A 19,237-nucleotide genomic window follows, 5' to 3' on the forward strand; every position below is an offset into this window, starting at 1 on the left:
GCTTGCAATCTGGTTACTACTATTTAGCATGCAATTCCAACAAGCCTGTTTGTTTAGTTTCCAAGCCCATTTTATTTAGAAACAAGAAGATGAAAAGTGATGTAGACCGATCACATAAATGACAGTGAGAGGTGGCCAGCATTAAAGGAAGAGACAGGAAGACTTTAGTGCTGACAGGAACTGCAAAGGCACCGTTGCCTGCGACCATTTATCTTAGCAATCCCCGGAGTCATTATTGCAAAATAAACATTAGTTAGTGCTCTATAATTTATCACTCCTATTTAAGGATGGAGGGCAGTACGTGTGGAAATTGTAGGAAGCTTAATAAAAAGTTATTCTTTTTTAAAGAAATAAGCTCTTGTTATCTGGGAGAACATTTTAGATCATGGAGCACCCTGACCTATGATATTTAAAAAGCTTGACTATTATACTTAGTCACTGTACAGGCCACTTGGAGCTTTTGTCGGTACTCTCCTCATTTTCTTACTGAAAATATAATTGAATAACAAATAGGAAAACTCCACATTAAAGCAAGGAAGAAATGGACCTGACTTGGTGACATAGGTCTGTAATTCCAGCTATTAGGGAGGCTGACACAAGAGGACTGAATTATTTTGTCCAGCCTGGATTACACAGTGAAATTCAGGGTCCTGTCTCAAAGTGACAAATAAAAGGGGGTTGGGGAGATAGCTCAGAGTTAGTGCTTACCTAGCATGTATGAGAATCCAGGTTTAACCTTCTCTCTCTCTCTCTCTCTCTCTCTCTCTCTCTCTCTCTCTTTCTCTCTCTCTCTCACACATACACACACATGTGTGCACACTTGCATACACACACACAGAGTGTTTCTCTGAAGGCTCCATGGGCCTTTTCTGGGGCAGTAGGTAGGGAAGACACACTTTCTGTAGAGTGTACATGTTTAGGAGGATGGTATTTGATGACAAAATATTGGATTCAGGTCAAGAGAATTTTTCATTAAGAAATAAGTTCATCTATGCATTTAATTGTGTAACCTTGGATAACATATTAGCTACCCTGTGGGTAAGAACCTTCTTGATATAGTTCTGAGGTTTAACTGAAATAGTGTGAAGGACCTGATAGTGTGTTTGCCACATAAAATATACTCAACAGACAGAATCACCTCTTCTGGTTTCCCAGAGTCATCCTCTCCCATCTGTTGTGGCATTTATACAGATGTATGTCTGTGTGTCTCAATGCCTAACAACTCTCCTTTTCAGCACCTCATTTATTCCCTGATTTTCTCCATGTCTGATGAACAGGTGGGTAGATGGACATCGTCTGAGAATATTTCACAAATTTCAGCTAGATATTTGGCCACTTACCCTTAGGTCAAGTACCAGTGATAAGCGTTGTGTCTATGGACAAATGTACTTTGGATGTGTCTGATTCCATCTGGACTCCTATGATAAAAATACCATAATAGTCTAGGTGGCTTAAATACGTCTTCCTCAGGAAGGGCTGTGGATCTCAAGATGAAGGCATTGGTAGAATCGATGTTGAGTGACGGCCTACTTCCTACTCCCTGGGTCATTACATGATGAAAGATATAAACTATCATTCCAGGGTTTCCTTAATAAGGAATCTTATTCGCACCCTCATGACCTAACCACATCCCAAATAGTCCACCTCCAAACACCAGGATGACATCAGGGGTTATGTTTCAATATATAAATCTGGGGGCTACCAAGCATTCATTCTGAAGTGGCTTGGAAATGGGAAATTGAATAAGGCTCTCTGTACCCCACTCCTTTTGCTGTGACCAAACTATCTACTAGGTGAGGGTCCAGGTGAGGCAAGGTGCACTCACTGAGCAGAACTCTCAAGTCTGTCACCTGCCAATGCCTGGGGACAGAGGCCAAAGATTTTACACAGATGGTTCATATGCCTTAATGATTGCATGAGTTTGAAGGTTGTAATGAGAACTTATGCATGACCCAAATACTGTGGAGAACAAGGCCCATAGCTGCTGGAAATATTGTGATGACATGGCTTAGTTCCTCTCTGGGCATTGCTGGTGAGGGAAGGGGACTGTCTCACACAGGTTGTGTCCCCTCTTTAGAGGAAGTCCTTATCTAGTAGCTTGGCAATATGTACTCTTGTCTCAATGTGGGATGTCTCTGAACACCATCGTAGCTCCATGGCATTGACTAAGGTCCTTGTTTATGTCTACATGCAGATTGACTTCAGCTTCTAGCCAACCGGCATCCTTAATTCTACAAAACCACTTTCCAGTGAGTCACCTACAGGAATATCACACCCTAAAGTCTGTTTCCTGGACATAGACTTGGAACACTGGGTATGGGGATGAGGTGCTGGGGAACAGATGTTGAAACAGGACCTGGGAGATGAATGATCCATTTACCAACATCTGGTGAGGGTCCTGTCCCTGAAGGTACACAGAGGGCTAGCAGAAGAAGGACCTACTTAGACAATTATAGTGTCTCAGGTATTTGAGGGGCCTGTGGACAGTGGCAGCTAAAAGGATAAAGGGAACCTAGCAATGAATGCACTGGTGACAGAAAATGAGAGCCTGATCACCATCTTCAAAGCTTCTTTAGATAACATAAGAATCAGTACTTAAGGTCAGAAGGTAGAAAGAGGCAAGAGATAGGCTCAGGGCTTCAACATTAGGATGGTAGAGCTCCAGAGAAAGCTGAGTTCTCAGCTGTAGCTCATCTCTTGTGAACCAATCAAGCTCTACTGGGAAACAATGGGTCTGAGACTTAGGATGGGGACATTCGAGTTAGTACACTAAAGAAATGTCAAGTGCCAGTCTCCTCTGAACCACACGACTACATGGAAGCAGTTCATTCCTTATGGTTCAAGGCTAACACTTCCTACGTGCTTGAAGACAATGAAGATGCCTCTGTCTTCCAAGACAGTGTAGATTCCCCCAAGACTTAATTTTCAGTCCTTCTTGGCCACCAGCCTAGGAGCTAGGCATAAGGTTGTATAAAACAAGCTTTTGTAAAAATGGTTGGTCTGCTATGGAAGAAAAGGATGCTATCCCAAGGAGCTGTAAGATTTACCCACTATGTACCATCCTGTGACCAGGTGAGTGTGTGGAGGGCTAGTTATAAACATGCTAGGTCAACAGAGAGAAAACATACAGAGAATGATGAGTTGTGGAGGTTGGTTTGTTTTTGCAATGGGAGCATGTTCTAGTTCAGGACTTAACCACAGAATAAGGACGGGAAGACTGAACTAACATGCTGCTAGGGTGACTCCTGGGTATTTGAGAACTGAAGGTCTATGTTCAATGAAGGAGAAGCTCTAGGCAGTGTGGGGAATCAACAGGTTTATAGAATTGAAAATTATGCCAGAGTAGTGCTACCATGATAGAACACCTTTCACTTATGATCCAAAAATCTACAGAAGGGGTGTCTCAGGATGCTGCCCCATTTATCAAAGTGGTACCCTAATCACCAAGTGCCATGAAAACACTAAGAGTTGGAGGTTGTCTGTGGGTTAGGAATAACGACATAGGATGTTGTTGTAGGATTTCACCTCCTTATACTAACATGGTGGAAAGATCCATAAATAGGAAAGGGCAGATGATGTCAATTAAGAATCAGAAGCAAAGTAGTCACAATCATCATGAGGAGCAAGGCAAGATGTCACAGAGATCTAGTAACAATCACTATAACATGGTCCCTAGGGACAAGACAGCTAAGCTGAATGTCCTACAAGGGTATTACAGAATCTGTACAAGTGAGAGGTGCTTCCTCAGGGAACCGAGGCCAGTGCCCTGATAAGTTATTATTCCTCCCCCAGTTTCTAGACCTGAGTCAGTGTTTGGAGCTGGGATACATCAACTGAAAGAGAGATCAGGTCTCTAGGAGAAAAGACCCTGAGATACCATAGTAAATACGGTATCTATGATTTCTTCAATGCTTTCTCAAAGGCACATCCTTATCTCAAGGAGCATGGGTTGCTCAGAATTGCCAATGACTTTTAGAGACAGGATCTGAGCTGACAATGACACCTGGAAAATAAGCAGATCAATGTCTTTCTGGTCAAGTTTCATTCACTCTGAGTTCCCTGGTGTCTCAGGCGCTCCCCCCACTGTGTTCCTTGAGGCACAATTGAAATAGACTTGACAGAAGACAGCAGGATTATAACTTTGGCTCTTTATCCTGTTGGGAAGAGCTATTGAAATGGGAATGATCGAATGGCCTCTGACTCGTCCCCCACCCTCTGCTCCAAATAAAAACCAATATTGTATTCTTATGGGAAGGAAATAGCAGAAGTCAGTGCCATTAAAAATAATGTAAACCATTTAGGGTTGTTGTTTTAATCATTTACCCTTTAGTTCATCTATATGGTCCCCACAAAAACCAGATGGATTCTTCAGGATGACAGTGAACTACCACAACTAAATGGGAGCCCTGGTTGCAACTGCTCTTCCAGATATGGTCTTTACTAGACAGATCACACAGCCTAAAGCATGGAGTGTATGGCCATCAGTCTGATGAACACATTTTTTTTTCATAGAGGTAAAGGAAGAGGATCAAAACATCTGTTCACCTGAGATCATGACTGTGTGCATTTGTGACTTGGCCTACAGCTGCATGAACTCTTCGGCTCTGTGTCAAAGGCTAAGAGACCTGGGCCATCTGGATATCCCAATAGAATAGTTTATTAGTCATTGTATTGATGCCATATTGATAGTCATATTGCAGATTTAAAAGAAGCAGCAATTATACAAGAGGAATTCACAAGATACATGAGCTGTGAACAGACGGAGATAACACTACTGATGCTTAAGAGCTTATCTGAGTGAAGTTTTGGGGGATCTAGTGATCTCTATCCTAAAGGAGACATATTGCACATCTCATCCTTTACAACCTATAAAGAATCACAACAATTCAGACAGTGTGTTTCAAACTCGGCAATATAACTCTGATCCATTTAGCTATTGACTTCGATGACTGTTAGCATTCAGTGAAGACCAGAGCAGCAAATGGTTGTTCAGAAATTGAGAGGTACCAAAATCCTAGCTTCTGGACCTTAAGACCAGATGGACTCCAAAATGTTAGAATATTAGTTCTGTGGAAGAGATGGGAGTGGGTGTGAAGTCTGACCTTGGTATTGCGTTAAAGCCCAGTTAGTCCTTTGTGGTAGAAGCACTTAGCATGATGTTCACGCTGGAAGAATCACCCCACCCCACCCATGTTAGCACAGTGGCAGTGATGGAGATTATGTCACCCCAAAGCACTTGCTGCCACTCACCCGTGATTTTGCTGTTGCAGAATGCTTACAATGATGACAGAGGATTCCAATACCAAACTTCATTGTCTCTCCAAGAAACATTTGGTAGGAAGTAGCTTGCATTATGTTCCCTCCCCCCTAAAATGGTCAATGACTTGTATTTACTGCTATTGGCATATCTTCTGGGAATGAGTTTAGCCATTTTGCCCACAAGATCTCACCCTATACTACTTAATCTGAAGTCTAGTTGACTGTGATCCACCAACATGGTATTCTATTTAACCTGTCCTAGGCCAAGTTGTCCAATATACTATAAATATACTATAAAATGGCCTTGAGACTGTGATGTTTGTTTGTCCTATTATATACAGTTATTGACTTGATAGAATCCCTGATCTTTGAAGGCATAGCTGAGGTACCACTGGTGATATCCATGAAGATGAGATACTCCTCTGGGACACAGCATCATCTCAAGTTAGTGATTGCTGTCACACATGTTTCCAACAGATAGAACCCATGTTTGACAAGGAGGCAAAAGCATAGTAGGTGCTACTCTGCTTACCATCACTTGCTGTTACCATCTGGGGAATTTCTCACCAGCCTCATGTGTGCCTAAAGCTTGCATCAGGTTGAAGGTTGCTTCTTAGAGCAGAGGGCTTCGGTCAGGAAACAAAGCAGACATCCCACTTAGCTTTAGCTTTGGCTGCTTTGGGTTCCATATACCAAGCAATGAGAAAGTTGGAAGTCCACAGTCTTTCAGGTGTCACTGATGAAGTCATCAGCACAAATGAGGCTACTGACACACAGCAGGGGACACAGAAGAATGAGATTTCTGCTAAGGGGCCTCTGGGCAAATACCAATGATTGATGTTAAATGGACAAGCACAACAGTCAGATCCTGAGATGGGCACGTTGGCCTGGTCAAAGAGGAGGATCTGGACTACCCAACCAGGCTACCCAGACCAGTAAAAGAGCAACAGAGGGTAGGAGGAATCTTGAACTGGCAGTAGAAGAGGTGGTGATGGGTCTCAGAAGTAGCCACAAGGCCAGCTGTCACAGAGGGGACTATCGCTCTTTCTGAAGGAGACCAGCCAGAATGAGGATGTGTGGCTCACGGCAGGTAAGTAAATTCTATTGGCACATCAGTGGCCCATAGTGACCACTGTGAACCTTCCTGAGTCCCTTTAGAACTTACAGCACTGATCACATGGGAGCACAGAGAAGTGTTTACTTAGGGCACTGGTTCTAAACCAGTAGGTCATGACCCCCAAATGACCTTTTCACAGGGATTGCCCAAAAGCATTAGAAAACACAGATATTTACATTCCGAGTCATAATGGTATCAAAATTGCAGTTATGAAGTAGCAATGAAAATAATTTTATGGTTAGGATTCACCACAAGATGAGGAACTGTATTAAAGGATGGTGGCATCAACTAGGTTGAGAACCACTTACTTTAGGGGCTTATTTTCTAGGGAAGCATAGAGCTTAATTCATATGGATGTAAATGCCACAAGAGCATATGTCTACAATGTCATGATTCTTTTCTCACTCACTATTCTCTCTCTGGAGGCTGAGATGGTCCTTAACTCTGAACAGGCACTTGGTCATCATTTGATGGTGGACTATTTGTAATACCTTTCTGCCCTACAGGGTCCAGCATGTAGCTGGTTTGCTAGCACAGTGTTTGCAAGGGTGGAGGTTTTTGTGACCTTAGATAATCCTTGTTAGCCATGGAATTTCAGATACAGTCTTTGTCTTAGTTAGTTTTCTATTACTGTGATAAAACTTCATGGCCAAAAGAAACTTGGGGAAGAAAGGCTTTGTTTTAGCTTACAGCTCTCAGGCCACGCTGAAGGTGGGCAGGGCAGGAACTGAAGCAGAGGCCATGGAAGAACACTGCTTATTGGTTTTCTCTTCATGTCTTCTTCAACCTGCTTTCTTATACAACTCAAGACCATCCATCTACCCATGGGTGGTACCTGTCCGTAACCAGGCTGCCCATCTAATCATTAATCCAGAGAACGCCTCAGAGGCCTGTCTACAGGCCAATCAATCTGGTTGGAACATTCTTTCAATTGAGGTTCCGTCTTCTCAGCTAATTCTAGCTTGTGTTGAGTTGATGAAGACCTAGCCAGCACAGTCTTCAATGTATTCTACCTAGATGCATGCGTATCTGAACACGTGCATGCACACACATACACGCTAATTCTGAAGGCTTATTCCCCAGATCTCCTTCTAAATCCCTTTTGAAGATTGAGGCCCAAGGAAATGAATTCTTGTCTAGCCATTTCCTCATTTCTCTACTCTGAGAGGATAAACTCCACTGAGCAGAGCTATTGGATCCTGTCCCTCCACGTTCTCTGGCATTGCCCCCCCTGGTTGGCACATCATCAGACAGACTCATTCCCTCAGAGTCACAAAACTTGTCTTAAATTGGATTTGCTGGTGGCTTTGTGTTCTCCATGTCCTCCCTCTTTTGTTTTTGATTTATCGTTTTAATCAGCTCTAGTCAATCATTCCCTTTCTGTCTTGCTCACCATAAACACAACCCCTTGCCAAAAAAATTATGACTGTATTAAATGATTTTATTACAGTAAACTGCAGATTGTACAGTGTAAACACAGGTGCCGCTCAAACTCCACACCCTCCAGTTCTGTCCAGACTAGCTTGGTGAGGTGGAGGAGGGGGAGGGAGCACCACAGTAGGAGGGGAAACTTTCAGGGCATCAGGGATCAGGGGGGTCATGGTGTTCAACCCTTAACCACAGTGAAGCCTCTGGTGATGATTCTATTGGTTTCAGGTCTCACACACACACACACACACACACACATCTAATGACAGAACCAGAGTCACCCATGGGTCATGTGAGGTTTAAGACCCTTTCTTTTATCTCCTCCATTTCCTAAGCTTGTTTAAGGGGGATTTCATTACTGAACAAATAGGGAGGAATTTGAATATGACAACTTGCAACTCAGTGAGTGTCACTCTTTTTGTCCCCCTTTCCCCACAGGTGGGGGTAAATATGACATAGTTAAGGAGCAGAGAGGTCTTCCTGCTTTCTGATCAGGGGAAGAAGTGTGAAGACTTCTCATTCTATGGGGCTTTGCTCTGGGGACAGGGACAGGGGAGTCCTTGGGAAGTAGACATAACCAAGGGGCATGACATTAGGAAGCTGCACAGACCAGTGCCCAATGACAAAGAATGGTGGAATGTCCCGGGATGTCCAGGCTTTTCTTGGAGGCTTTGAGGCCTCTGCTTCTGGAACACCTTGCCCAGGATAGAAACACAGAGTCTGTTTTCGAGTGGTATAGTTACAAAGAAGAGTAAGAAATATTTGGGGGGGTAATTCTCCAGGAGACTAACTCCAAATAGACTCTCTCACTAAGCACGAGAAAGGTGTTTTCTAAGTAGGTGGTTTATATGTGGAGGGACTTGTCCAGAGGTGAGTTCTATTTGAACGTGTCACTTTTTATCAATGTGACAAAACACCCGAGAGAGACAACTTGCAGGAGGACAAGGATCTGTTTTGCCAGTTTTAGAACTTGAGCCCGTGGCTGTTGGCGCCATTGCTTTGGGGCTGTGGTGAGGCAGAGCATCATGGGGGACCATGTGGTCGAGCAAAGCTACTCATTTAGTGGCAGCTGGGAAACAGGTCTGAGCAGAGGAGGAGGGACACGAAAGAAGATACCCCCAGTGACCCACTTCCTCCAGAAAGTTCTATTGCTTACAGCCCCTTCAGCTATAGACTCAGTAGTGACATAGGACCCTGATAATTGAATCACTTTTCAGGTTGTCCCTACTTCTGAACACTACTGGGCATTTCACATCCAAACCACAAATAACTGTGGGCATTTGCCATTGATAGCACCCATTTCCCAACCTTTAGGGAGCAATGCACACACACACACACACACACACACACACACACACACACGCACGCACGCACACACACACACACACACACATACACACACAAGCGAGTGCGCGCGATTGTTTTTCTTTTTTGTTGCATCCTGACCCCTGTAGTCGGCAGATTCACTATTCAAAAGTAGCTCCAAAGGTTATATTTGTTTCCCCAAATTTGTATTTCTCCTTCATTTGGGTAAGTTGGAGCTGCCTAGAGAAGCTGTTTCTGCTGAGCTGGGGCTGCATAAGAGCGGCAGGAACACAGACCCATCTGTCGGAGATGGGAACATAAATAGCCCCCTTTAAAAATAAACCTCCACTTTTAACTCTGCAGATAAAAATATCCGAATAAAGGACAGTTCTCAATCTCCACCTTCTCCTCTGCTTGGTCGAGCATTTCTAAGTGGAGTCTTTTCCCCTTCTCCTTTTACAGGTTTCATTTTGGCTTTGATTCCAGTGAGTTTACTGACAGATTACTTCATTTTAACTATATGGCTTTTCTGTCTAGTGGGAGGCATATTTCTAAGTATCATATTTATCAAAAGAGCCGTGCAAAACAAGGGCCAGAATTACTCTTTTGATGGTTCCCCCTCTAACTACAACTACAATAAATTTTGTGAGAAAGAATGCTCAACCGGGGACCTTTTATGTTAAAGCCGAGAACCAGGGTTCAGGCACTGTCACTTCAAACTCCACCCGTTAGGCTGTTTTTTCCCCTTCTTCTCCCCTCCCTGGGCAGAAAGCTCACATCTGGTCTCACTTGCAAGGCTGGTCGTGGGCTCCCAGGGGCTCTATATTTTCCCCCTATAACTTTAAATCAGAAGAGCATTTCAGTAAATCACAGGGACACTTATTTATTGGACATAGTTTGGGTCTCTTAAAGCATGGAGAATAAATTTAATGGAGCGTTCCGAGCGTTCCCCAATCTTTTGAGGGATTACTTGGGGAATTTGTCAACTGCACCAGACCCAGCAGCCTGATCCAGAGAGATGGGAAGGAAATGACGGGAGACTCTTCACAGAGGACCCAGGTGGATCCTAAATCACCCCGAGGAAGATTAATGTAAGAGGCCAGTTGCCAGCAAAGTTGATGGGCAGCATTGCCGTTTATTTAATAAACTATCATTTCAGCTGGAGGGCGACTTTAATCTGAATTACACTTTGTTCTTGTCATCCACTCTTGCCAAGTAATTTATGGAATACCATAGCATGCTCTTAACCTCCAACAGCAGAGGAGGGAGGAGAAAATGGAGGCTGGGCTAAGAACAAAGAAAGGTTGCAAAAGGAAAAAGAAGGAAGGGGGTGGCTGTGAAAACCTGGGGTGAATGGAAGAGCAAGGTGGAGAGGGACTGGTGGACAGATGGGGGGGCTGGATGAGGGAGGATGGAGGCTGGAGACAGAGATGGACCAGAGTGGAGGGGTGAAGAGAAGATTGGTAAAGGGGGTGGGTGGTGAGAGGACTGTGTAGAGGCTGTCCAGTTAGGTAGGGAGCTTCAATGCTTGGGGCCTTTGAGAAAAGAAGGTTATCAGGTCTGGTCTTTCTTCCATTAGGAAATTAGGTCAGGATGAGTTTGGTTGGCTTGAAGAACCTAGGGTTCCGCATGGTGGTAGTAGTAGTAGTATTTCTACAGGGCAGGAAGACGCAATGTGGACTTCTGATGGAGTTGCAGGGTTGCAGGGTGGGATGGGGGTCGGGCACAAAGAGATCTTTATGTTTCAGGAGGACTTTGTTGTTTTTGGAAGCAGAGCAACAATGACTTTTTTTTTTTTTTTTTGGTGATCATTAACTGAACCAGCTGCCACGCCCACACCCTGAGACTGCAGGTCTGTAGATCCTGGTGTGTTCTCCTCCCAGTCTTGGTTAAGGAAGCAGGGAGGCATTCTTGGTTATGGCACACAATTAGTAAGGGATGAGGATACACAGGCCGCAGCTGGTCAGGGGCTCAGGGGTGCTCATGGGACCCTTAGGTTGGGCTCCCTGGATGCTGGAGGACAAGTGCTCACACATCATTTCTTGGAGGGCCTCTGGCACTGTAGGAAGAAGGCTCTCATCTTCACTGTGCCTGCTTGCACTCCAAAACTGACCCCAAGGCAGCCTCCAAGACAGTGTCCCTCCCTTCTTTCTTCCCTCTCTCCCCTCTCAGCTTAGGGAAGCCAGTCCTTGCCAAGTGCCACCTGGATGGCCACACCAACGATGTGTGGTGAGCATTGGAGTAAGTGTTGGGGGTAGGATGGATGCAGAAACGACAGAAGAGGCCAAGGGGAGTCAGGAAGACTACATTGCTAGCCCAGGAAGAACTCTGCCATTGTCTTTCCTTAACTAAACTCAAGGCAGAGTACAAATTGAGACCTCTGTCTGCCCCAGGCTCTCATGGAGGTGGGGGTTGGGTGGAGGCATGGATATGAACTGTAGGAAAAGGGCTTCACTGGCCAGCATGCACTGAAGTCCTGCCCTTCCGGTGACTTCTCCCTGGCTTTGCCATTCTTCCTGTGCTTACAAACCCTGTAATTTAGCTCCATCCAGGATCTCTACCCTGTCTCCCCCTAGTCCTGTGCTCTGCCCCCTTGGAGTGTCATGGGCACCCTGGAATCAAGCTACCCTTTTTACTCATTCATTTCTTAGAGTATCACCTGGCCATTCTGTTCTCCCTGGCCAGCTGTAGTCCACGGCACACTTGTTTCCTGCTTCCTCTGCTGGTTCCTTGACCTTCTGTCTGTCTTATCTCCTTATTGGTAAGTGAGGGGCTTAGATGGATGAGCTCTAAGCTCTTTGCAGTTCTAGGATCCTACATCTATTTGCTTTATCGCCTAAGCTTGACTGCACATGTCTCCAGAGCAGGGAGAGCATCTTTTCCTTATATGGAATCCTGTACTATTCTAGCACAGGGTGGGGCCCTGACTGAGTATTCTATAAGAGACTTGGGTTACTTGCCTTCTAGATGGCCTTTTCTCCTAGTGGAAGAAGTAGAAGTGACTTAGGTGTCCTGGAAGCATGGTTTTGTATAGACCTCAGTAGAAATGTTCTGTAATTAGTGGATGTGGGGTAGGGGTGAGGAGCTACGTTTCTGCTTTCAGTGTGCTAGTTTTGGGTGATCTGTTCAGAGGAACTTTTTCCTTAAAAGTGGGGAGGAGATGCTTTTATGGAGTGATCAGGGTTCTGCCCTGTAGCAAATGCCTTTTGTGGCATATTAGAAACAAATGCCCTCCCGGTGGTACCGGTCCATAATCCCAGCCACTCAGGAGGCCGAGGCAGAAGGATCTTAATAAGTTCAAGTCTTGTGTGTGGTTACAAGGCAAGTTCAAAACCAGTCAGGACAACTTAGTGAGGCCAAAGTAACAAAGGGGAGAGGGGGATTGTGGCTTAGTGGTAGAGTACATACCGCGGGGGACTGCGGATTCCATCTTCAAAACTGCCAGGAGAACGAGACGGTCTCTTTGATTCATATCTGAATCCCCACCCACAAGACTTGGCAGGCCACTTGATTCGTGAGTCCTGTTCACTCATCTTTTTTACAGTGATCCCAATAAATGCCCTGTCTGCCTCAGACGGTTGTGGTGGGGGTAAAAAGATGAGTAAATATGTGACAAATGTCTTTAAGTTGTGACGTCTGTAGTGGTCCATGCCAAGAAGCATCGTAGCCTAAGAGGTGGAAAGTAAAATATAAAGACAAATAGGAAAAGAGGCATCAGGGGTTTCTTTGTCCCTGTTTCACCACTGGACAAAACAAAAAACAAAAAACCAAATTGCTTTTTTTCCCCTCTGGAAGATTACTCTGTCAAAATTGCTCCCATCTGCCCCCCCCAAAAAACATGGAAAAGAAAAAGTGGAGTGTGAAGGAACATTCTGGTATATTCTGAAAGTTGACTCTGGGAGGAGAGGAAAACATGAGCAAACAAAAGCTGTCACTCACTGGCAAGCTGCTTCCCCTGGGGAATAATCTTTGTAAAGGAAAATGAAATCTCTGCTGCTGCCTTGAGCTGGGTGCAGACAGTGTGGTGAATGGATGTCTCTGGGCCACGCCTCCCCACCCAATCTTGGGATTTACTATCTTGAAGGAGCTGGCCTTGCTGTATCCCAAGTGGAGACTGTCTCCCCATCTTTGGGTGTTCCTGTGATTTTTTACAAATGGGCACATGCAGGGTGTCACAACATGCGGTCAGATCTCCTAGAGCTGGGCCTACCCTCTGGCTGGCTGCCACACCCATGACTCCTCATCCAAGCTCCAACCTTCTCTTGCCCTCATCCATCACCCTCACCCGTTCTTGTCAACCTTCACCCCATGACTCAGAAGTTAGAGGACCCTGGAAGTTCGCAACAAAGACTCCAACCTTCTAGAATGCTGTTTGTGTGCAAACAGACAAAGGTCTTCCCCTCCCAACAGACAAAGGTCTTCCCCTCCCCGTGTGTACCATCTCGACTTTCCAAGATGATGATTGAGTTTTTCCCTCTTCTGCTTGATATTTCTGCCAAAGCAAGAAAAATCCTTGTTGAAGTCTAGCAGGAAATCCAATAAAAATTCTTCAAAAGATGGGCTTGACATTGAAAAACAGCAAAATTATAAAATAGGCCTTAGAAAAGAGAGGGGAGAGTTATTATATCTGGCACCGAGCAAAAGCCCCGAGACCCCGTCCAAATGAGCCATCGCAGATTGAAAGTGTTTAGCTTCCCGTTGATTAAATATGGAGAAGGACCCAGGGCCTGCCAAGCCTCGGGGATCCAAAGTTTGTTTTCAGTCAGAATGTGTTTTCAGTCAATGGAAAAAATGGTCGGCCTGCGCCGGGCTATGTAACCGAGAAGCCCCAGGTTTGCAGTGAGTAATGGCTGTGAAGCAGAAAACCATGAGGGTTGTTAATCATCCCTCGCAGGGCCCTGTAATTTCACTCAGCGACTCAGTAGGCTTGGACCACGCTCCCACCCCCTCTCGTTTTTTCCCCCCTCAGCTCATTTTGCTCAAGAGAGAAGAGAGGAGCCCTTCTGGTGCTGGGTGCATATTTCAGTAGTTCCTAAACCCTTTTCTTCACCGCCTCTGCCCACAGTGCCCCTTGGCCAGCTGCTGCTCTGAGCATCCGGTACAGATGTAGTCACATCTATGGGGCTCTTTCAGGGAACTTTCCTTGTCCCAGGAGGGCTCTGGAATCAAGGCCTGGAAAAACCCCCTCATCCCCATTGCCTTCCCAAGACCGGGTCTGTGGGGCTCTCTTAGATGCCCTTGAGTGGGGTTGTCTTAGTGCTGCTTCAGAGTATTTTCTTCCCCCCTTCCTTTTCAGGTAGGGTGTTGCACTGTAGCCCAGGCTGGACCTAGAACTCTTGGGCATGCACCCCTCTGCCTGGCTTTACAATTTGCATTTCTCCTGGGCTCTTACTGGATCTACCCCATTCCCTTCCAACGAAGAGGAGAGGATGAGAACTCTAGTTACTGATGGCATCGGAGTCCTCCATAAGTGGGGGTGTACATGAGAGCAAAGGGAGAGGAAAGAACATAGAGAGGGATTATGGGGTAGGCAGGAGGGAGGGAGAGGGAGTGGATATGAATCTGACTCTTGGAGATAGCTGCTAGGCACGAGGCAGGGCTGGAACTCTGGTGGACCAAACCTCCTTTCCTATTAAAGGCTGCACACACTCTATTTTCTGCTTTCTTGAATACCCTCTCCTTCTTTTCCAGTACCCTTGACCCAGCAGAAGCAGATACAGCAGCAAGAGGGTGCTAGTGTCAGTCGTTTTCTTTTGTCTGCTCCCTGGCATGGGTTCCAGAACCTTCATGGTCACTGTGGGTAACCATGAGCTTCAGGCCCCTGTGTGATCACCTCTCCAAATAATTACAGTTACTCACGGGTCACATTTCACTGAACTCTGTTTAAAGTGGCAGCGAGAGGCCCAACAGGGCACTCTGTAAGGTTGTTTATTTCAAAGGGTAGTCACTGTGAGCCCTGTATCAGTCTCTGGGCACGGAGGCTCGGTGCTCCTCAGGGCACCAGCCTTTGGTGAGAGGAGTCACTTCAACCAGTGTTTTTTGTTTTGTTTTTGTTCTTGTTTGGTTGGTTGTTTTTTGAGGACTTGGCAAATAAACTGAAGTAAACTAGCAAATGCAATGGCTCTAAAGTTATGGCGGGAGAACGCTTAGCGATGTAGTGGAGACAAATTCTGTAAGGAGAGCAAGACAGTCAGCAAATTCTCTTGAGTGAGCAATGGCATTGAGAATGGAAAAGGAGGCAGCTCCAGGGGACTGGCCAGCCCCAAACAACCAACTAGAGGAACTCTGGGCAGGGCCAAAGTTAAGTAAAAAGCTATGGACAGGATGATGGGGAGCAGGAGGTGGGGCATGCTTGGTATGAGTCATTCTGGGGTGAGTGTTACGATGAGGAAATAAGAGTCCGATTGGCCCTGTGTTCAACCCACTGCTTTCACGGGGTTTTCCTCTCTGAAGCTATCATTTATTGAGTAGTTGCAATGGAGCAGCCTTCTGCCAAGAGCTTTATACATCACCCAATGTACAAACTCAGTCCTCTCAATAACTCTCAGGAATGTTTCTTATGTCCCTTTATTACCACAGGAATCTGAGAAGAGCTTGCACACAGTAGACTAGGGATTTGAACCCAGGCCTGTCTGGTTGTATGCCCTGAAGCACATACAACCTGGTGACTACCTTATAGTCAGTTATTCTATGGCCCAGACACTTGGAGAGGATCCAGTAGGGTACACAGCACCATTTCTACTTGGCAAGATGAGGAAAACCAGCAGCTCATGGAGCGGTCATCGGCATTTTAACTTGCTAGTGAAGGCTGCTGCACCGAAGGGAGCAGCAGGACCCAGGTTGGGGCAGGGTCAGTGACAGGTCACTGCCATCAATCACTTACATGCCTTTTGTCTGCAGGGGAAGGGTCTGAGTGAGGCACCAAGCTGAGCAGGTGAACTAACAGCTTCAAGGATTCACTGGCCATGAGAGGGTGGGTGGTGGGAAGGAGCTCCTGACTTGGGGAACAAACTCCTGAGAGGAGGAATGCGCTATTCCTCAGGCCTGTCCCTGTGTCTGAGGATAGCTTTGCAGGTCCCAGTGCTGAGTTGCTCTTGACACTGAGTTCCTATGCATCCGCCCATCGCCTTTCTTGAACATACCTTTCACCACAGCTCTACAGTTCTAGAAGGAACTAGGAAACACATTGTTACACTTAATCCAGAGACACTTAAAGTCCGACAGGAAAGAATATATTCATGAGGGATATCCCATGTGCACGTACCCACTTATATGCCCTGTGTTGTGTAAGTCGTCTCATGTGTTCACAGAGGTTTTGCTACCAGTGACTGGCTGGGGAAGACCCTCATGTTATCGTTTGCCAGAAGAAGAAATGGCAACACAATGAACTTCAGTAGCTCGCTGAGGCTCCATGGCCAGAGGCTGGCGGGGCCAGAATTCTGCCTCAGGCTGCCAGGCTCTACCACCACAGGGCACACTACAGTGTATGATGTTTTGTATAAGAGGTGAACTGGGTTCATAAGTAGAATGAAAGTCTGAAGTGAGCAGGCAGAACCCAGACACATGGCCAGGAAAGAGGGCACAACCAAGCCAGGCTGGCGGTATACAGGGAGGAATGGGGAGAGTGGAAAGTGTAGGTGATTTATGCGGGGCCTTTGTGAAGTGGGCCTGGGTCCATATAAATCCCGGTACCCGCTTGGGAGAGAGCGAGTGAGCATCATTAGAGGAGATGGTCCTCAGGGAGCCCTGGAAATCCAGGAGGAGACTTGGTCTGTTCCTCATGAGGAGGTGGGGTTCGTTGGGCACTGAGCAGGCGCTGGCACTGCGTAAGGAACCAAGTGCCAAGAGACTTGCACTGCAGGCTTGGTTCTGCCTGAGGCATCTAGGCCAAGGTCACCAAGCCAAGTCATGTCTTGGATTCCAGTGACCTTGCTCTTTAATAAAGGGATTAGACCAGATAATCCCCTGACTATAAAGTTCTGTGGTGAGAGGAGTAGAATGGGGTGGGAGGTAACCGAGGACAGGGTGGTGGTGGTGGTGGTGGTGGTGGTGGTGGTGGTGGTGGTGGTGGTGGTGGTGGTGGTGGTGGTGGTGTGTGTGTGTGTGTGTGTGTGTGTGTGTGTGTGTGTGCAAGAACCCAGAAGCAATGGGAACTTGGAGTTAGAATGGAGGACAGGAAGAGAGCTTAAAAAAAAAAAAACAGCAAAAAAGAAAAAAAATAAACCCTTCCTTGTACTTTGTTTTGCAAGGTGGAAACTGAGGCACCAGAAGGCGGGAAGGTTCTCATTGGTAGGACTGAGACAACCCAGCAGGCCCTGGCCTTTAGCCAGCTAGACTCACCAGGGTGTGATTCCCTCAGATAGGAGCAGGTTCGGGAGATTTAGCCAAGAGCAAGGTCGGAGAGGAGTGAGAAAGGACTAGAAGCTGTGCCACCAGGCTCCATTTTCCCAGCACAGGCTGAGTAATGGTCCCCACAGGTGTGGAGTTCTGCAGCCACAGCTCACAGCTACAGCCTCTGCTTCCCGTCTTTGCCCTGTCAAGACCCACTCTGCATGTCCATCTAGAGACTGGCAGCCTCTGCTCTGGCCTGGGAGCTGAGGCCCGGGTATCCCGGAAGCCGTTCTGCATAGGAAACTGAAGCCTGGGTGGGGACTGACGCTCATGCCCAGTGTGGCGGCAGATCCTCAGGGCCTGTGCTTCTCTGGTGCTTTTGTAGGCCCAGAGCCCTGCCTCCTTACGCTTCCTGCGGCTGGCATGGAGGAGTGGGTGGTTGACCTGCCAAGCTTGGGCTGGGTGGAGGGAGCCAGGCTGAGTGTGGCCCGAGCTGTGACACTTCCGTGAACCTCACTCTCTCTGAGTTCCATTTAGCATGCTGCTCCAAGGGAGGCTGGTAAAAGTTAACTGGCCTCCCTGCCTTTAGCAGGCGGGAGGGGGGGGTCAGGGAAAGGTCATTGAAACCTGCTGGATTGATAGTCTAGGAGTCTGTCTTTGGCTCATTTTCCTGGGGAATCTTTTTTCCAGGGTCCCCCCTTTTCTGTGGGCCAGTTCTTCCCCAGCCCCTAGGTCCACATCTGGGGATGGGAAGGTGTGTAGCAGGAGTGAGTGCGCAGACTCTGGATGGATGACAGGCCTTGGAATTTGGGGGCCTGGCCAGGTGTGACCCCAGTCTCTGACCCCTGGTGGCCCTGAGGGTAAAGAGGTGAGAGGTGGGGGTTGGGAAGGGGCCACTGGCTAACATTTACCAGGACCTTTGAAGCTGTAAATGCCTCACCAGCCCCTGCTGGGATCGATGGGGTCAGAGTTCACAGGCATGGTTGCCTGGCTCTCCAAGTGGGCTGGAAATCTTGCAGGCAGATGGAGTAGGGACCCATGTGATGGGACATTCCCCAGAGGTGGAAGGCTCATGGGAAATGCTATTTCTGGTGTGTTTGCCTGGATCAGGCCCAGGGACTTGGAAGTCTTGGGAGGAACTGATGGGGGTTGTTTTTGTCAAATGCTCACTTGTCTCTTGGGTATGTTTCCCAGGGTGTGTTTGGTCACACTAAGTTTGCTGAAAGATGTAGCCTGGCTCTACCTGGCTCATCGTTTTTAGCTGACCTGCCCTGCACTGCCTGAGTCTTCTGGTCCCACTCAATGTCCTTTCTCCCTTAGCATCCCTCCTGCTCTCTTTCTTCTGCACGCCTCGGCCTTCCCCTCCTCAGCAGCAATTCCTATTTACAAAACCTCTTGCAGGAAGCCTTCTTAGCATGTAATCGCTACTGCTGTTTTAGCATATTCATCAACTTACTAGCTCAGCTGCTATTGCTAACTGCTGCAGGGCAGCGCCCGCTCTTCACTGCATATAAAGGTAGTCCCACGTCCTTCCTTCAGGGAGAGTATAGTCTCTGAGACAGTAATAGCTGGCATTTATATAGCTCTGCCTGAAACATTTTATATGGACTAATGCATTTACTCTGTAGACCATCTCTGTGAGGTAGAAATAGTCTCCACATTCCATGTGAGAGACTCTACATGTGATGGTCATTTATTATAATTTGGCTCTTACCACAGACCCATGAGATAGGTAATAGTTTTCTCCTTTTACCAATGGTGAAATCAAGACTGAGAGGGGCCAGGATTACAGAGCCA

The sequence above is a fragment of the Mesocricetus auratus genome, unplaced genomic scaffold, assembly GCF_017639785.1.
Source record: "Mesocricetus auratus isolate SY011 unplaced genomic scaffold, BCM_Maur_2.0 Super-Scaffold_100026, whole genome shotgun sequence".
NCBI classification, from domain to species: Eukaryota; Metazoa; Chordata; class Mammalia; order Rodentia; family Cricetidae; genus Mesocricetus; species Mesocricetus auratus.